The sequence below is a fragment of the Diabrotica undecimpunctata genome, chromosome 6 (assembly GCF_040954645.1).
Source record: "Diabrotica undecimpunctata isolate CICGRU chromosome 6, icDiaUnde3, whole genome shotgun sequence".
In the NCBI taxonomy this organism is placed as follows: domain Eukaryota; kingdom Metazoa; phylum Arthropoda; class Insecta; order Coleoptera; family Chrysomelidae; genus Diabrotica; species Diabrotica undecimpunctata.
This window is the reverse complement of record NC_092808.1, coordinates 149049865-149067421: the sequence shown is the minus strand read 5'-3', so window position 1 is coordinate 149067421 and position 17557 is coordinate 149049865.

Genomic DNA, 17557 nt, shown 5'->3' with positions numbered 1-17557 from the left:
CTTAGTAAAACTTAGTCTCAGTTGGAGATCGAACTCTGAACAAGTCAGTACCTTCTTGAATTTTGCGAAAGCTTGTCGAGCTTGCTCAATGCGTCATTTTACTTCCCTGTCCGATGCCCAGTCTTCAAAAAGCCACGATCCTAGGTATTTAAATTTACTCACTCTTTCAATGGACTTAGTATTCAGTGTTAAGGTGGAGTTTTCAAGTGCATCCAAGTTTCTGGAGATGATCATAAATTTGGTTTTTTTGGTATTAATCTCTAATCCCATTCGCTTACTGTATTCTCCGATTATAGTGACAAGTTGTTGAAGATCGACTATGTTGTCACAAATTAAGACACCATCATCAGCATATCGTATGTTGTTGATCAATACTCCATTCACTTTGATTCCCATCTTTGCATCCGCCAAAGACTCTTGAAATATGGCTTCCGAATAAATGTTAAATAAAAGAGGGGAAAGCACATATCCATGTCGAACGCCCCTTCTTATATGTATGGGTTTGGATATAGAATTGTCTATTTTTAACTGTGTCGTTTGATGCCAGTACAAGTTTTCAATGCATCTTATGTCTTTTTGGTCTATATCAACTTTCTTGAGGATCTGCATTAACTTGTGGTGTTGGACACGATCAAACGCTTTTTGGTAATCTAAAAAGCATAGGAACACATCCTTCTTCTGATCGTAACAATTTTGGACCAGCACCTGTGTTGCTACTATTGCTTCTCGTGTTCCTAAACCTTGCCTAAACCCGAACTGGGAGTCACTGATGTCCCATTCACATTTTTTGTATAATCTTTGATGTAGTATTTTTAAGAATATCTTTAAAGTGTGACTCATGAGGCTAATGAGTCTGTGATCCTCACATCTTTTTGCATTGACTTTCTTGGGCAGGGGAATAAAGGTAGAGCGTAACCACTGTTGAGGATAGCAGCCAGTTTCATAATTTAAGTTAAATATTTTGTGTAGTGCTGAAATTCTCCTTTCATCCAGTGATTTGAGTATTTCTGACGGGATTTCATCTGGTCCAGGTGCCTTATTGTTTTTTGAATTTAATATTGCCTTTTCTATCTCCTCTTTGGTGATTGAAGGGCCAGTCAGCTGGTCGTCTGTATAAACTTCACTCATGGGTCTTTCGTCATGGAAGAGCTCCTGGATATAGTTTTCCCATATATCAATTTTCTCCTTTTTTCCAGCACTATCTGGTTATTCTGATTAACTATGGTAGTTGGTATTCGTTTTCTGTATATTTAAGCAGTCTCCTTAAGCTTTTTATGTAAATTACGGTCGTCGTGCTGTCGTTGTAAATGCTCTAGATCGATACATTGTTGCTTAAGCCATTCATTTTTTGCTATTCTTATCATCATCATTTTGGCTTTACAACCCTGTGTGGGTCCTAGCCTGCCCAAGAATTTTTCTCCAGTCGTCCCTATCCATCGCCTTCCTCCGCCAAGCACGTATTTCCTTGCTATTCTTATTTTTACTTTTATTTGCCTGTTAATGTTTTCATACGTATTGCTGCCATCTTGGTTATTCTTGTGTCTTCGTCGTTCTTCCATTGTAATAGTATTTCTTCTGTCATCCATTTTTGCCTCTTGTTATTTCGTTTGTACCCTAAGTTGTTTTTCATGATGTCTGTTACAGCACTTGTAATCGTATTCCATGTTGGTGTTAGATCTTTGGCAATGTTTGTCATCAATTTGAATTTGTGCGTTTATTTCATTGCTTATTTCTGCTTGTATCATTGGGTCTTTCAGTTTGTCCAGTGCTATCTGTTGTTGAGTTTCAGGCTTGTTCTTGCATGAAAGAGCGATCTTTATGACGGCCACTACTAGTACGTGGTCAGAAGGGACATCTGCTCCAGGGTATGTGCAAGCTCTTTTGACAGTTGTGTTAAATCTACTGTTGATAAGAATGAAGTGAATTGAAGAAACACACGACATGAAATCCGACCATTCTTACATCCTTTTCATAGTTTCATTGTTAACTACCTGTTAAATTAAATAATAGACTAATAAAATGGATATTTCAGCATTACTAAGAAGAAAAAAGAACGTGTCTGGTATCATTAAAAGCTAAAGGTAACCTTGATGAAAAATGAGAGAAAACAATGAGAAAAAATCTCTGACAGTGCTCTAGAGCTCCATCTAATAAAACTAAATTAAATACTGCTACTTTTTCTTCTTCTTTTTATGTAGACATGACTCTCCCTTTTTTTTTTCATGTGCTTCCAGTGAGTTATCGTTCCATCGTTTTCGTGGTCTTTCTTTTCGTCCTACTGATCATCTTCCTATATTTATTTTTTGTCATTCGGCTTATAACCAGTTCTTGATGTTCTCTACCTTGCATCTACGTCGTATATCTGTACCTCTAACTCTCTCTCATAGTGTCTTACCATCAATTTTTCTAAGTGTTTTCATCTCTGTTGTTTCTAATATCCTTTCTGTCCTTTCAGTGTCAGGCCTTGTTTATGCAGCGTATGTCATTCTTGGTCTGATGACTGTATTGTAAATTCTGCCTTTCGTTTCTTTCCTGATATTTTTATTTCCCCATAGTGTATTATTCAGGCAGCCTGTGGCTCTGTTTGCTCTATTCACTTTATCTTCCACTTCAGTTTCGAGCTTCCCCTAGCTACATAATGTGATGCCTAGATATTTAAACGTCATCACTTTCTATGTTCCATTCTTTGTCTTAGTTCTAAACTGAGATGATTATTGCAAAGAAATGACTTCATTTTCATAAAACTAGTTTTAGTCATTGCTATTCTATGTTTTATTTCTATGTCTGGATCTAGTTGGTCAGTTATCACAGTTCCCAAATATGTCATGTTGTGAACTTTCTCAACTTAAACTCCGTTTAGTTGAAGCTTCGCATCGGGATATGGGTCACGACTAAACACTAAAAATTTGGTTTTGTTTGAGTTTATTTTAATACCCATTTCCTCTTCTACCTCGTGAATACGATCAAGCAGAATTTGGAAACCTTCAATATTATCAGACAGAACTACTGTATCATCTGCATATCTAATCCCAATTAGTAGTTTCCCGTTGTTTTTTATTCCATATGGTTATGGATTTTAATCAACTGCTTAATATTTCCAATATTAATATGCGGATATGAATCTAGGATCCTACGACAAGCAAAAAGAAGAATGATAGACGCCACTTAAATGTTCTGTTGGAGAAAAATGTTACAAATTCCGTGGACCAACCACAGGACAAATATTTCAATTTTAAATAAGCTAGAAGTCAGCAAATAGCTATCCAGCAAAGTCTATCTCCAACAATTAAGAATCTTTGGACATGTTATAAGAGCAGACACAGAAAACATGGAAAGACTTATTGTCCAAGGAAAGGTAGAAGGTCGAAGATCATTAAGAAGATCCGAACAAGATGGATCGATCAAAGATCTATGCATGAATTAAACAAAATGACCAGAGACAGACATCTTTAGAAATGACCACTAAACTTTCTTCAGGGTTCAGGATTAAAGAGAGATAGAGAGATCCTATATATTCTAGACATATCATGTTTTTCTCATAAAAGAGCATGGAAGAAATTGTAGAATCTGCAACTTTAAATAAAAAGCACATTTTAAATTAGTTATTTCCAACAATGTATTTGAAATAAAGCCTTCTCATTATTGAACATTTCTTTTAATTATTATTGTTCTGAAGCTATTTTCTTGTGGCATTTTCCTTTTAATTATGGTAGAATTAATCTTCACAAAAATTAAATACCTAACTGTTCGTAGCAATATCTAGCCTAAAATCAACGTTCAGCAAAATTCGACGCAAATAAACATAATATAAAAACAAAAACCTTTTGTACAAATGCAAATGTCAAGCATAAAATTTACTGCATCAAATTTTCCATTCCTGCTTGTTTGGTAACGACATTATCAGCGAAATTCAGTTTCGAAAACAACCCAGTAAATATTCATTAGGCCTAAAGACAGTGAAATTTAATTTTCAAATCCGAGCACACATGCACAGACATGACAAAAACCCCCTTTTATTTTCATACGTTTACCGCGAGAGACTCTACCCTCATGGTACAAGCAAAAAATTGAAATTTATTCTCTCCCAAACAACCTCTCTCTACGAAAAAATATTAATACAAAAGATAAATGACTATCAACTCACCCCTCACCTAGCAAAAAGAACTTTGGTGTACGAGGGAGAGCCTCGAATTCCCCGAAGAAATCTTCAGTTGTCTCCAATTTTGTAATGATTGTATTTTTTTATTATTTTCTGTTTCATTTGTTGGTGGTTTTGGATTAAATCTCTAAGGAATTAATAGAAAGCGAGTAGTCACTTGAAGTGAAGAACTCCCCTAAAAAAAAAATGATTGTATCAAGGGGTATGTTTTTGCCACATGTTTTTTGTTTGTGAAGCTATTATAAAATTAATAAGAACATGCTGAAAGGATTGTTAATAATTAATGTAAACCTAATATGAAATAGCATAGTAAATTGATAAATATGATAGGAGAATGTAAGAAAATGCAGGAAAAGAAGAAACAAGGCAGAAGTACTAGGCACAAAAAACAAGGCACCACAAAATTAAAAAGTATCGCCATTTTTTTTATACCGTATATTCAGCAATCTATTAGTTACAAACATTCTAATAGTAAGCGTCTTTAAAGGTTTTAAAATATAAATTAAATTTAGAGAGGTCAGTCCAATAACTGGACCTCTGGTATGGAACAAACATGACATTCCGATAGTATGCTACATACATACACTTCACATTTACAAAAAGTACATATTATAACTATAATATTTTGACGTGACATTGTCTTAAATTAGGTTGTGGCTCGGAGTCACTCATGAAAAAGTGTAACGCCCGCTCACGTCTGTTACGATGAGTCACCGAACGAGAGAGAGGCCCGCCGGACCGGCGAATGCCTTGCGTCTCTCTCCCACTCAAACATGATCGGTCAGCTGCGCGCGCAGCACTAGAGAATTAGGCGCGTTGAATCACATTACAGCAGAAACACTTCCTTTCATTTCATATTTCTCCTATCATCGTCCTATCCTCAACAAAATCACTCAAATAGAAATTAGTTAAGTTTAAGTTTACATGTACAATGTTTTAGTAAACAAAATATATTTCTATAGTTAAAATTTGTGCAATTCTTATTTTCATTCAATTCCTTGTTCCTATTGTGCAATTTAATAATATTCATATCAATAAATATTCTACCGAGAAAAAGACGTTGTCACGTAAAATCTTCGCCCGTAAAACCGACTTTACAGGCAACCGATTTTTTTACTCTTACATGAATCGTAAGATTCATGTAAACATCGAACAGAAGAGATTAACATGGTACGGACATGTCAGAAGAGCAGACCAAAATCGGTGGATAAATAGAATAACAGAGTGGAGCCCGATAGGAAGAAGAAAGAGAGGCAGACCCCGAAGATCTTTCAGAGATGAGGTGGACGAAGCAATGAGTAGAAGAAACCTACAGGAAGGGGACTGGCTAAACAGGAAAAATTGGAGAAAACGGTTGAGTGAAGGAATACAGTGAAAACTGTGGAAATCCTTGTATATATATATATATATATATATATATTAATTACCTAAGACTTAATATTCACAAAAAAGAACACAACAGTAATTCTTTTCAAATATATTCATAATCATAAGAGAAATAACTTCATATCGTAAATTTTTCCCTGCTTGGCCTACTAATTTGGCCAGGTACTGTAGGGCTGTTATCTTCGTTAATAATATCTGTCTTATAAAAAGACAAATATTTGAATAGAAAATCTGGGAATTTAAGTAGTAAGCTGTCTGTTCTTTTTGTTGCACCTGCTGATTAGGTTTTAAAGTTCTTCTTTAGGAGAATTATCTTTGTCATCCGAAAAGTAGGCAGTGGTTATTATAATAGGCCTTTTAGCTCGTTTGAGGAGATTTGTCATTTCAGCTATTGCAATTATGTTGCAATCATAACTGCAATATAATTTAATGCATGGACATATTGGTCTACGCAGAAGACAATATCTGTTTGCATGCTTTGCTACAAAAGATTTAACTGCGAAGAAAATTTTTGTCATTTATTTTGTTAAAATTTTTTTACTACTTTTGTCAAACATTGTACAATAGTAAACGCTTTTTTTAATTACTTTAAAATTCTAAAAGTATGGATTTTGCCGATTAAATATTAATTATATATTCTAATAGCCTAATATTCTTAATTATTATCGAACGCTTTTAGAACATCTGTAAATTCAATTAAAGTTTATTAATCTGCAGGACTTATTCAGCGATGTGGCGTCCGCGTTGATATATTGGCGTTCTCCTCGTACACACCTAAAGCGGACTTGAACAAAAAGAAAGTTCTGTGTATATCCATTTTCGGAAGCTTAAGCTCGAACGTTTTAGCACCCGTAAAGCCGGGATTTCTATTACATTTTCGCCATTTTAATCAACATAAATTCTCTTCAAGTTGTGACGTGCAAAAAATAACGTAAACCGGACGGGTATTTTGGTACCAACTGCTGGTAAATGAAGGTACGGGCCGTAAATTGTCACTTGAATCCAATTTAGATAGGACTTGTCTCTTTATACGGGATTGAAAGATTGAATAACCAGGAAATATTAGAACGAACGACACCTGCTTTCCAAGAAACCTTTTATTTTTTTCCACTGCTTGGAATAGTTTTGTTTTACATATACTTTTAAATTTTTGCTTTGCTTTGTGTTCTGTAATATATGCATAATTTCATCAGATCAGAATCAGTTGTTTACGTTCATAAACTCATAACTTATACTTTTTACATTTCTCAAGTATCAAATGTAGCTTTTTAACATAGAGGGCCTTTTCTACTTAAGTTTTAAGTACTACATGAATAGTACATTACAAAATTTATTCTGTTCACACTCCATCTCTATCTATCTATATAAGGATTTTTACAGCTGTTGCCGCCTTCCTTCTTTCAGCCAACATCTGCAGTCCTTTAAGTTCTGCCATTCCCCATCTCTAAGGTCTCGTTTTTCCATGGCCTCGTCCACTTCATCCCTCAATGATCTTCGGGGCCTACCTCTTTTCCTCCTTCCTATTGGGCTGCAATCCGAAATCTTTGCTATCCACCTTGTATGATCTGTTCTTTTTAAATGTACATACCAAATTAAACGTTTTTCTTCAATGTAGCTGTATGTCTTGTTCTACTGCCATTCTTCGTTTTATCTCCTCATTTCTGATGCGATCTATTTTTGTCACTCTACAGCTTCCTCTCATGAACTCCATTTCAGTTGCTGGGATTTTGGACCTCTTTCGTTTATTTATTACCCAATTCTCTGCTCCATAGGTCATTATACTGCGTACCAAGGTGTTATAAATTCTCTTCTTTGTATTCCTGGTAATCTGTCTATCCCACAGTACCCCGTTCATTAGTTTAATACATGTTCTTGTCTGTGCTAATCTGCTAGTTATCTCTTGCTCGGTGGTTCCATTTTTTGAGAGTATGAATCCTAAATATTTGAATTTGTCAGTGCCGTTAATTTCCCTATTATCGTAGATTTCCAAGTTTCTTACTGGTTCTTGCTTTGTTGCTAAATATTCGGTCTTTTCTAGATTTATTTCCAGTCCATTTTTTGTGTATTCATGTTCTAATTTTCGGAGCATATAGCACAGATCTTCTTCATCTTGAGCCGTTACCACTTGGTCATCTGCAAAGCTTAATGTGTACAAGAAGTTGTCCCGGATTGGTATTCCCATCCCTTCACATTTCCTTTTCCATGGTTTTAAAATTTGTTCGAGGAATATCTTGAACAGTGTCGGAGATGTAGAGCATCCCTGCAATAAGCCTTTTGTGGTCTTAAATTCGTTGGAGTATTTATTGCCGGTTTTAACTCTTACCTTGTTGTTGTTGTAAAGGTATTTTACGGCTTCTATTAACCTCTGAGTTATTCCGATTTTCTTCATTGTGTTCCATAGTTGTTTTCTGGGGACCGTGTCATATGCCTTTTTTAAATCTATAAATGCCACGTGTACTGATCTATTTTTTGCCATTTTTTTTTTCAATTAATTGTTGGAGTATATATATGTGATCTATGCAAGATCTTCCTGTCGTGAACCCCGCCTGATCTTCTCCGATTTTATTTGAGATAGATTTTTTCAGTTTTTCTTTCAGTATTTTTCCATATAACCTGCTCATACATGCTATCACACTGATGCCTCTGTAGTTTCCGCATTTATTCTTATCTCCCTTTTTATGTATCTCCCTTTATATATGCTTTGGACCATTCATCTGGTATTTCGTTCAGGTTTATAGCGTTACTGAACATTTCGTATATAATTCTGTGTAGTTTGTCCGTTCCGTACTTAATTAGTTTATTAACGATTCCTCCTGGTCCCCCTGATTTTTTGTTCTTTTAAGTCTTTATGGCATTCTTAACTTCGATTAATGTTATCTCAATATGTTTTTCATTCTGATTTTGTTGTTGTTCCTGTTCTGTGTCTGTCTCTATGAAATCTGGGCGGTTTTCTGTGAGTAGTTCTTTATAGTAGTCTTCCCACTCTTTTTTTAATATGTATTGTATTTGGACCTTTTCGTTGTTATTCTTCCTTAAAGATTTCAGTATTTTCCAGGATTCCGACTTCCTTGTTCCTCCTATGTATTGTTCAATTTGTGCACATGTTTCTTCCCATTCTTCATTTTTTCTTTTGTTCTTCTTCGTTTTACTTCTCTGTTTTTCTCTTTGTACTTTTGTGTGCCTCTGGGGCTTGGGTGCTCATACTTTTCATATATAGAATTTTCTTCTCCTCAATACATTTTTTGGTTTCTGTGTTTATTTTTATTTTGTGTTGGGTATTTCTTTTCTCAAGTTTCCCCAAAGCTTCTAATGCCGCCTTTTTTATGCTGTGTTTGACGTGCTCGTACATTTCTTTGACGTTTCTGAAACCGAAATCCTGTAACTTCTGGTCCAGTCTTCTCTGGTATAGGTCCCTTATGGATTCCTCTTCAAGTAAATTTATCTTGAACTTCATTTCTTCTTCTTTCTGTTTACTTTCTATTTGGTCTTCTTCGTGTTCTTTCTCTCTTCTCGTTTGGGTGTTCAACGTGTAGGGAAAACCCCATTTGTAAAATTATTAATCGGTGGTCAATGCCACATTCGGCTCCTCTCTTTACTCGTGTATTTTTAATTTTAATAGTACTACTTTTACTGACAATTATGTAATCGATAATGGATCTGATGTTTCTCGTTGTTTATACATACGTGTGTTTATGTATATCCTTATGTCTGAAAAAGCCGTTAGTAATTTTCAGATTGTTTAGTTCGCACAGGTCAATTAGCCTTTTAATCTTTTTAGTTCTTTCTAGCATTCTCAAATACATCAATTAACATTTTACTCTGCAATATTAAAATTTAAAGAGCCGAACTTCCAACACATATCTGCTTTCCATATTCCAGGACCAAATGTTGAAAAAACATAAAAAAAAACTTTTGTAAAAATCTTTAGTTCGCCACCACTGAATTCAGATATCTGTATAGTTATTATCATTTAAATGGGAATAAGCCACAATTAAAAGTTAAAGTACGTTTATTGACGTTTCAATTTTCACTTCGGAAATCGTTCTCAAAATACAAACATTGGTCAATTTACAATTTTATAATTACAAATTTACTAATGTTTGTATTTTGAGAACGATTTCCGAAGTGGAAATTAAAACGTCAATATATGTACTTTAACTTTTAATTGTGGCTTATTCTCATTTAAATAATAATTACTCTAATTTGCCACAAGAAAATAGCTTCAGAATAATATCTGTATAGTTGGTTGCCTACAAATACCCACAAAAATTTTTATCAAACTTCAGTTCACCTACATTATTAAGAAATTTTTCAAATTTCCCAAAGTAGATTTAGGATAAATTCTTGATATATTCTCTTTACTCTGTTACTAATTTTTCGTCTCGCTAGCCTAACATCCTATGAAGAATGGCAATAGAAGTATATTTCCCTTGTCTCAAACAAAATTCTTATAAACTAGAGAAAAACTGAGATTGTAGAAAAAACAGCTTTTAGCTAATTATTTTCTGTTGTAAAATAGAACGGATGAAAGTATAAATACGGTGTTTTTCTTACGTTTATTCATTTTTGCTTAAATATTAAAATATACCCAATTTTACTTTGTGTAACAATAAAGAAAATCAAAGCCAGGTAATTCAAAGGAATCAAAACTTTTAGTGTAGACTTTCTAATACCGGCACAAAGCTCCGAAATACTTTTTAGTAAAGCAATCAATTTGTACTTCTCTGTAATTCTGTCTCTCCTCCAAAATCAAAGGACTTTGAAAGGCTTTAAAATAAGGCAATTTATTTCTGTCGTTTTCCCAATATCCAATTAAGTAGTTAAACTTTGTAGAGATTGTCATTTTGAGACAATACAATTAGGGAATAGGTAGGTAAACTGCAATTACGGGATTTCTATAAAGAGGTTCGTTTCGGGAACGGTGGAGAAAGATGGTGGAAATAGGAAGTAAGAAAGGTATTTTATATGTTTTTTAAATTTAAAATAATATTTCATAGAAAAACTTAAACATATCTTCCGGATACCATTTGCTGTAACACTAGAAGACTGTAAAGAACCAAAATAGACCAGGAAAATTAGCTCAATTAGTTATATCCTTATATTTATAAATATTCTTCTTTTTCTTCTACTTCTTGGAGATCTTTCGATCTGTTAAATTCTGAAGTTGCCTCTGGTTAATTTCCTGGGAGGTAGATTGCCAACTATCCCTCCATCTTTTAGGTGGTCTTCCGAGAGGTCTTGAACCGGGCGGGCTGTTTTCTAGTGCAATTTTTGGGAGTCTATTATCATCCATCCGTCTTACATGATTGTACCACATTCTGTTACGCTGTCTTCCCCATCTTACAATATCTTGAATTTTGCACTGCTCTCTAACGTATGTATTTCTCACCCTGTCTCTTCTTGTTTTGCCCACTATTGTTCTTAGGGTTTTCATTTCGGCAACCGTTAGCATCTGTTTCGTTTTGTTGGTATCTTCGCGCACTTCTATGCCATATGTCATGATCGGTCGTATGCAAGTCTTGTAGATTCTAACTCCGCCTGAGTTGTCTGATGGATGAATTGAGTAGCTCATCGGATGACACTGCCGGACCCAAGCACGGATAAAGGAGGAGGGTACCTAAGGTGAGGTTAGCCACTTACCTGGGGCAAAGAATCCATACTGGCTCACAGAACTGAGGATTTATAAATATTAATTATTTGCAATACAAACTAGAGAGCAATAAGTAACGATATTTATTGGATATAATTATTTTTTTATTTACAATTAAGGCGCATCAACTTGTGTAGTTCTTTTAACAATTCTGGATACTTAATATAAACTGTTTATGACATACGTAGATTATCACCTACAGTCGACTCTCGTTAATTCGAAACTCAAGAGACTCTTATAATATTACGAATTATTGAGTGTTTGAAATATCAAATGATTCGAAATTTGTGAGAGAAAATAAATTAAATTTCGAATTATTAAATACTAGCGGACCAACTCGACATCGAGTTTTGATGTAAGTTCTGCTGATATTTAAGAGGGGCGGAGTCTAACGACCCATCGTTTCCGTCGCCTGGTGTAAATGAAAGCCCTTTTCTTGTGCGCAATACTCCTCCTAAACGGTGATAGATAGGAGAATAATTTTTTCGAATAATTAAACAGATTGTTGAGTAGATTCCCCCTAAGGTTTAAAATTTAAAAAATTCGAACCGGTTTAAAAATGGCGGCCATAAAATGAATTTTTCCTATATTAAAGTATAGGAATTTTACATGTTTTATTCTTCAAAATTTAAAGTCCTAATTTTCAATGTATTTTTATAATATGCCCGCGTCTACTTTTTTCTTATACTTACTGATTGAATTCAGAATTATGAAACCGGAAGTATTTACTTCCGGTAAGATATCCCAGCCTAACCTAACCTAACCTAACCTAAACTAAATTAACCAAATTGCAAACAAAAAAACCAACTTCGAATTTCAAGTACAAAATATTTATTAATTCATTTAGCTAGTAGAAACCTGTAAAATTCCTATACTTTACTATAGGAAAAATTCATTTTATGGCCACCATTTTTAAACCGGTTCGAATTTTTTAAATTTTAAACCTTAGGGGGAATCTACTCAACAATCTGTTTAATTATTCGAAAAAATTATTCTCCTATCTATCACCATTTAGGAGGAGTATTGCGCACAAGAAAAGGGCTTAGCCTTTTAGTATATAAGATTGATTAATTATTATCTCTTAACTGCAATTCTATAACAATGACAAAAGTTTAGAGGTACATTCGTGTACATACATGTATGTATTCATGATGTGAATTAATCAATATTTCGAAAGGATTGTAATATACTGGTTTGCTTCAAAGCACACTGCTGCTGCTCAGACTGCTCAAAATTTTTTTTAAAGAAAAAATGCCTGAAATGCCTTTTCATCACTTTCGTTTTGTAGACAGAAGGTTTGTAAGGTATCGAATGAGGATCTTGCTTCCTTGACTGACACCTGTGTCAAAGGTTCTGATGTATCGTACTCATCTTCATCGTTACTTTTTTTATTCGTGTCTGTCGCAGATAAAATTTTGCCATCGGTTAGTGAACCTGAGACAGCAACATGTTCATCCACTTAAACAAAGTCAGAAATACTCACACCGCTGATGCCAACTAATGGTTCTATTGCTGGTTCTTTATCATCCATAAGTATAGGGAAATTTTCCTAATCTTCTTTTAAGAAACCGGATTTTTGAAGCAGTTGAGAATTGTTAGGGCTGTTACACCTCTCCATGCCTTGACAATCAGTAAAATAGCTGTCAGAACCGTGATATTTGCAGTTAGCTGCTTGTCGAGAGATTCTAAAACTAGCTTAAAAATTTTTTTGCCATAAAAGGTAGAAGATAGGATCTCTTGGTCCAATGGTTGCAATTTAAAAGTTGTATTTGTCGGAAAAAAGTAGAGTTCCACGTTGGATAATGTAGGAGGACTGTTGAGGACAGAGCAATTGTCTAAAAATAGTAAACCATTCTGCTTTTGCCGTTTTATCTCCCTATTAACTGTGGAAAGCCTATTATTAAAAAGTTCTGTCGTTATCCAAGCTTTTTTGTTAGCAAGATAATCCGTAGAAAATGATTTTACATCTTTGAAACAGCGCGGTTTCATTGCTTTTCCTATCACTAATAAAGCCGCGTTTACACGATGACAATTGGCGAGACAATTGTCATTGGACAATTGTCATCACGTGGTTTCGGATTGTCAGAGGCCAGTTCAGTTGAACGAGAAAATGTTTATACGGGGCCAACTATTGTCATGGCAGTAGACAGCTAAAACATGGCCGACTGCTCGTCATCCGTTGCGTCCGGTGAGGGAACTGGCAAAAAACAAGACAGCACTACTGGCCTACACGAGATTTCGAGTGGTGGGGGGGCTCACTGAGCGCAGCTCATTGTCCTCAGTCTACTCCCCGATACAACTGAATTTTGGGCCAATTGTGAGGGCAGTTGGCAAGGCAATTGGCCTGAAGTGTTTAGACGAAGACAATAATTTCATCCCAGTCAGTTGTCTTCTGACAATTGTCTCGCCAATTGACATCGTGTAAACGCGGCTTAAGGGTTTAAGTTTTTCCGATCCGTCCATATTTACTGAAAGTAAAACTGTTTACCTCTCTTTATTATGTTTTCTCCCATAACATTTTTCATCTTTAAAAGTAAGCGTCTTGTCCGGTAAACATTTGAAAAATAGGCCAGTTTCATCAGTATTAAAAATGTCTCGGGCATCATAGTTTTCAATCAAGCTCTTTAATTTACCGTGTTAATCTAACCAAACTGCATCATCAACACTTCCACTTTTCCCACAAACTTTTTTAAATACAACTCCATTTCTCTTTTTTAAATTTGTAAGCCACCCTTCACTTTGCGCAAAGTTTTTGATGCTTAGAGTAGACGCGAACTATTTTTCTTTTTCCTTCAACAATAGACACTTTTTGTCCTCTACACTATCTTAGCCAAATGACTAGACTTTCTTCCAGACGTGGAAATTCATCTTTATTAGTTCTTTTCCTTATTCCAGTTTGAGCAGCAACACAAAAGAGTTACCTGGATTTCACTTAAATTTCTTTACTTTAAATTTCTGAGGATGGAACTGGACTTGTAATAAACAAAACATATAAACCGGAATATTTATTTAACGCGCAATATTAGGCTGTTTAACGATCAAAGAATACCGAGGAAATATGCATCTGTGATATATAAACAAACTTTAAAAATGTGTTTATTATCAACCCGTCGACGAAAAAAGGATTGAAAGAATATTTTGGTGTTTTAATACGTACGATAGGAAACGAAATACATTGAAAATTTTTTTCGGTGTTTTAACATATACGAGGGGATTTCAAAATATCTCAAAAAATTTAAAAATGCTACATAACTAAACAACAATATATTAATTTAATCCCTGTAATATTCTGAAAGTCTGTAGACTTTTTATAAAGCCAAGCTTTAGTAAAGACTTATTGATTTATAATTTTTAAATCGTTGGTGGTAACTAGATAGATCTCTTCTGACTAACTATTCTGGAAGATTTTAATAATGCAGAGAAAACAGATGGAACAATTTTGAAGATTTTACTACGATGCTGAATTCCAAATGAACACTTTTCAGCTAACTATAATATACATATATAACAGAGCCACTGTGTAAATTATAAAACCTTTTTGCAACATGAAACCTAAAGAATAATCAGATTATTTATATTCTGCATAAGCAATTTATCAGCAACCCTTGCAAAGTGCATTATTACAGGCAACTTTTCATTTCCAGTGATATCTAACACCACACGATTAGGACACAACTAATACCATAAATTATTTCTAAGCTTTATGGCTCTCCGTATTCTCTCATTGTAAATCGTAGCGTCGCTCACGGCCTGAATATGTAATAATGGTATATGTAACGATATTAGAGACATTTCATAAAGTCCCAGTCATGTAAGTTGCTGCTAACCCACTATTAGGGCTTGGAGGCCCTTGTCATAAAAGCTCGCGCGTGTCCTTTTCAATAGTTCCGGGCGATATTGTACAGGGGCTTGTTATATTGAATCAGCAGATGTCTTTAGTGGAAACACCTACTACTACTTTTGTGTGAGAAAAGTAGAAGGTCAATGGAAATAAATGTTATTATATCTCTATATTATACGGTATGTTACTGAGGATAGAGTAGAGTTTATTTCTTAATGATTGTCAGTACGCTAAAAATTTTAAGGCGCATCCTCGAAAATCCTAACGATAAATTTCAGTGGGCTATCTCTATTTCAAAAATTTCTTTCTTTACGAAAACAAAATCTGTTCATGAAGTAATATTCTAAGCGTCGTTTAGATATCTCTCTCAAGTCCAGGTCAAAAATGATTTCATCTTTTACTCGAGCCGATTATACAGCTGGGAAATCCCCTGAAGTGACAGATTTGGGGCTACACAATAAAACCATAAACTTATAAACTTAAGTGGGCGGTCTTCTCTTTGGTGGTGTTATGGGTAATTAAAATAACAGACCAGAGTAATATTATCTATTAATAAATTTGCAAGGTAACAAAGGTACATTCTTCTTCTTTAAGTGCCGTCTCCCGATCGGAGGTTGGATATCATCATCACTATCTTTTCTGAAGAGTTCTATAGAGCTGCATTTAAACCAGTCCCTTAAAGTTTTCAACCATGACACTCTCCTTCTTCATATACTCGTTCCTCCTCTTATCTTTCTCTGTATTATCAGCCTTAGCAGTTCATTCGCTGTCTCCTCATTACGTGTCCCAGATATTATAACTTTCTTATTTTTATTGTGTTTATTATTTTGCATTCTTTTCCCATTTCTCGCAATATTTCCGTATTAGTTTTCTTCAACAAAGGTACATAGATAATTTTTTGTCACTGTTTTAGAGAAAAATTGTCTTTCAGAATTTTAACATAGATTAAAATTTATCAAAAATGGAAAATTATAAAAAAATATTATAGTTATATATTATAAGAATTTAATTAGTATCACGATAATTAAAATCGATAAAATGAAACTATATAAATATAGAATTACTGTCGATAGCCCCCCTGATTTGATCTCTGCCAGTATGTCCAGACGAGATGCTATTGTAACACGAAGACTTCGAATAGGACATATAAGATTAACACACGGATACCTGATGTCATCCAGCAACCGACCCACTTGTGAGACCTGTCAATCACATCTAACAGTTAACCATATTCTCACCGAATGTCATCAATATTCAGCAAAAAGACTATTTTATTGCCTTAAAAGTGATTTAAAAGACATACTCAATAACTTGGATCAAATAACCTCAAGTCTAAAATTCCTCAGAGACGTTCAGTTATATTATAAAATATAATTTTGATTGTATTCTAACAATATGTACTCTATAACATATTCTTGTAATTTATTGTAACAGTTTTACATTTGTAACCGTTTTCGTGTAAGTGGCCTTTGTTGCCGAGCACGTTAATTTTCAATAAAAAAAAAATATAGAATTATGTGTAATGTTTCTTAGAAGGTGTTTCAAATAAAAATTATAATAAAAATCTTGCAATTTTGGTAGCATATTTTCCCACAGTTCTATATCTTTATCAATATTTTCGACTAAAATACCTTTTGGGGTCCATACAGTAAAGTAACAGTATTTTCTTTTCGATAGAAATAACTGTCCTGTGCTCTTGATGGTAATAGAAATCAGTTCCTTTTAAAATCAATTGACCGTCCATTAGTATGCAAAATTTATTTTTTTTGTTTAATAACTTCTTTAGGCGTAAGTTCTCTTGCTTTATATGGACATTTAATTTCGCCTATGCTTGAGTCGCCTATTGAACCATCAGGACTAGATGCAATAAAGAGATATTAATCATGTATGAAACGTCCCGATGGTTCAATATTAACATTTAGATTGTGAGTAACATTTTTTTGCTTTGATTTCGTTCGCAATTCCATTTTCTGTAAATCTATTTCTACAAAACATTGGATTCAATATTACTTCCACAGTTTTAGTTCTGTCTATTGTTTCTCGTAATTTAGATATTTTACCGAAATTATTGGATGTTAATCATTGCTGACGTTCTACATATATACCAAGCAGGTTTGATTTACACTTTTATCTGCAATAAATTTTGAAATAACAGAATTGAAGCTTTCAGCGTTATTATTTGTGACGCATTTTTTTATTAAACTTATTGCATAATATTTAAGCCTATTGCTGGATGATGTAATATCGAAACACAAACCACACTCTTGCATTTTAGAAATATAATTAATTTCCTGGTATAAATTTTGTTTTTTACAAAAATAAGCGGCACAATTTTTGTGATCGCCGAACATGTGATACGCAGTGTTTTCAATATCTTGTTTTAAACCAAGTCACAGTCAATTGCCGTTCGGAAGCGTTGTACATTACTTTTTGAGTACAGATTTTAATTGCAAAGGAGTATGTTTTCCCACAGAACTGTATTTTTTTAAGGATTGTTCTCTTAGTCGATTGACAAAATCGT